Raw genomic sequence first — 3,649 nt, 5'->3', positions numbered from 1 at the left:
ATAAATAATATGATTCCCTAGTCAAGTTTTTGGATGCTGCCCCCTTGCACAGATGCTATTTCCGCCTCTGAGCCTGTACCCCTTTCCCAGCACCATCACCCCTCAACCATAGCAGTCCTCATTTTGGTGCTCCTCCAACTTACTGTACTGTATGTTTAAAATAGCAACAGTGTGCACATTCGGTGTGCATCCCAAAACGGTGCATGTTCTTGCTGGGAAGGGGCATGGCCACACAGTAATTCCCCAATCTGAAATGACGCCACACAGTACTGCAACTTTATTCACAACATATCATGCAATAGTGTCTCTTTTTCTCGTTACATCATATGATAGTACCACATTACTCCTCAAAGTATTCCCACTTATTCACATTGCATCACATCATATTGCTCTTTGTTCACATTAGACCACACAGTAGTGCCCTTGCTACAGTATATGTTACACAACAAAGTACTGTATACACATAATGCTGCACATTAGTAATGCATTTTGTATGCACAGAATATACTGTAGGCATGCTGCATATCATATTAATCAGCAGAAGCTGCTTGTGCCCCTGGGCATTTGGCAAGTATGCCTATGCCTAGGGCAGGCTCAGACTGGAGATCAGTACGTAATCCCGCTGGACGGGATCCCGGCAGTCAAAATACAGACGCCGGAATCCCGACCACACAATCCCGACAGGGGCGGCGAGCGGAAAGCAGCCCCTTGCATGCTTGCTTCGCTCGCCACGCGGTGGGCACGGTGCCTCGCTACGCTCTACACACTATTATATCAGTAGTCAGGAAACGCAGCATGCATTTGTGGAGTGAAGAGGGTGAAAAAGGAGAGAAAGTACAGTTTGTACTGTAAGGTTATGTCAGAGGGTGTGAAGATGATCAGCTCAGTGTTATACATGTTACAGTAAGTTAGAATACAGTACAGTGCATTATGTATTTCTATTTTATTACCAGGTGTCTCCTCCACTGGTTGGCGACGGACTGTAAAAAGATAAAATACAGTACAGTTAGTCATATCAGTTTGACTTAAAATAATGTTGGAGAAAAAAAAATACTGTAATTACAGTACCAACTATTGCTACTGTACAGTATATTTACCAAAAATGTATTCTGGCTCGTCGTCTGTGGGTAAAAGAGAAGAATATTATAAGATACAGTATACAGTAAAAAGTATAGTAATAGTACACTAGTGTCCAGGCCCAGTGTCAGGTGGGTAAAAAAAGGTATGCTTGTGACAGGCATGGTGATTCCAAGGGACCCCACCGAGACCATCAGAAAATTTGTGAGTGACCCGTATGCCGGTGATTATGACTAGAATAAGGTAGCAACTCTTTTTTCTTTTGAATTATGTATACTGTACAGTACTGTATGTGCATATTGTACAGTACACTTAAAATATTTAGCAGTTACTGTAGTGGTAATTTTTGGGATGACAGTATTAGCATACTGTAAGCATCCAACTGAGGCCCCCAAACAGATGCCGCCACTAGGTACAGTACGTGCCTCTCGTGCCTAATGGGAAATTCATCACTGACAGTATCTAGAGAGATGAATGGAGAGACAGTGACAAGGGGTGAGAGAGAGAGAGAGAAATTGAGTAAGATAGGTGTTTTTTTTAGAACAGGATGTTGTCCATACAGTAGCAACCAATCAAATATTACCTACTGTACTGTATTATCGTCTGTAAGTGTAACTAGATACTGTAAATGTTAATGTGGGATGTGATCGGTTGCTACTGTATGGGCAATATCACCAGTTCAAACAAAAACAATTTTCATCCGATTTCTACGCATTTGCCAGAAAAATCTGATGGCATCAGATCAATGTCAGTAATAATTCTTACCACTAAATGCAGCAGCATCATCATCATCCTCCTCCTCCTCCGTGGCCTGTTCCAGTGTAGGGCCTGTGAAAAAAAACATTAATGTGAAAAAAAAAAAGGTTCATTCCAGGAAATACACATACCCTCCAACATGACCCGCCCCACTAGGTACAAAATGCTCTGGTTCTGGACTTCCCTCTTAATTTATTATTGCCATCACCTGTGAAGAAACAGCTTTCTTATCATATAACTAGTTCAACACAGGTGATGGAAATCATAAATTAAGAGGGAAGTCTAGAAACAGAGCAGTGCGGCGGGTCATGTTGGAGGGTCTGCATACAGAAACATAGAATTTGATGACAAATACTGTAAGAACCACTTTGCCCATCTAATCTGCCTCTTTTTTTTAACCTTTTTTTTACATCAAACCTTATAACAATTTTCCCCAAACATCACATGATGCAAAGATAAATAAATAAAAAAAGAGGTGCAAGATGGAATTGTGATTGGGCCCTCCCAACCACCCTTATGTTATATAAACAGGGTCTGCCACACGACTGTGGCTGAAATGACTGGTTGGTTTGAGCCCCCACCAAAAAAAGAAGCAATCAATCTCTCCTTGCTCAAACTGGCTCTACAGAGGCACGATGTACCGGACTGGACTTACTTAATGGGTGCAGTGAGGTGATGGACATAGAGTCCTGGTCCTCCTCCTCCGCCACCGCCTGTGACAGTGTAGGGGCTGTGAAAGCAAAAAATCCATGAAATATACTTTTGTATTCTGTGTTGAATACAGTAAAGCAAAAATTCAGTCAGGAATTGGAGGAGGAGAGTAGATTTCGCACACAGAGACGAGAATGTCGAGGCCAGAATCAGGGGGTAGTGGAGGAGGGTTAGGATACCGTACCTCACCCTGTTGGGATTGCTGCAATCAGGATGCCACTGTCGGTCACCTGACCGCTAGAATCCTGACTGCTGGTCACGCAAACCCAACCCATTGGTTTAACACAATGTACAGTACAGTACAATACTGCAGTTTACTTACCAAGTTGGGGAGAGGGTTTTTCATCCTCATCCTCACTGTCAATAATTACTGAGTTGAAAATAAAAAAATATTATAGACAAAATACAGTAGAGTACAGTTACTACAAAATTGCACAGTAGTACAGTGCTACAGGAGGCAGAGATATATTCATAATACAGTAGGAGCAGAATGACTGTCCAGCGGTAGGGGACATACAGTACTGTATTTAAAAGACCTGCTGTCTGGATCCCGACATTCAGAATGCAGAGTGTGGATTCAGAGTATGATTGGAGGGTTAGGCTAGTGGAGGGTGGGTCGGATGCACAATTTTGGGCACCATAATACAAAATGGATATCGTGGAACTACAAAAGGTTTAGAGGCGGGCGACCAAAGTGATGAAGTGGATTGAGAAGATGGAATACAAGGAAAGGCAGGCTAGGCATGTTTACATTGGAAAAGAGGAGATTAAGAGGGGACATGATTAACCTTTACAAATATACTGTATACAGTAAGGGGACAATACACAGGAACGGTTTTTGATAAGATGGACACAGAGGACACGTGCACAGTAACTCTTGTTGAAGTAGAGGCGATTTCGCACAGAGGCGAAAAGGGGTCTTCACAGTGAGGGAAATACTGTACAGTACATGTTTGGAATTCCCTGCCTGAAAAGTAATAAAAGTGGACTTGGTCAATACTTTTAAGAATGGGCTTGAGAAAATCCTACTGTACTTACTATAATCTGGCTCCTCTTCCTCCCCCGAATCAATGTGAATGAGCTCCTCCTCTGTATCAATTACGAG

The 3,649-nt window shown here is 42.4% G+C and overlaps 1 long non-coding RNA gene across 1 annotated transcript; it reads right to left on the bottom strand.

Moving 5' to 3' along the window:
* Window positions 1-1,731: 1,731 nt before the first annotated feature.
* Window positions 1,732-2,914, bottom strand: LOC134935571 (uncharacterized). The gene is made up of 3 exons (XR_010180259.1): window positions 2,867-2,914; window positions 2,489-2,563; window positions 1,732-1,905 (listed from the first exon to the last, which is right to left on the bottom strand). It is a non-coding gene; the product is annotated as an uncharacterized LOC134935571 (long non-coding RNA).
* Window positions 2,915-3,649: the final 735 nt, after the last annotated feature.

The sequence above is a fragment of the Pseudophryne corroboree genome, chromosome 6, assembly GCF_028390025.1.
Source record: "Pseudophryne corroboree isolate aPseCor3 chromosome 6, aPseCor3.hap2, whole genome shotgun sequence".
Classification (NCBI taxonomy): Eukaryota; Metazoa; Chordata; class Amphibia; order Anura; family Myobatrachidae; genus Pseudophryne; species Pseudophryne corroboree.
Note: the sequence above shows the minus strand (reverse complement) of the source record. Positions and strands in the feature narration are given on the sequence as shown.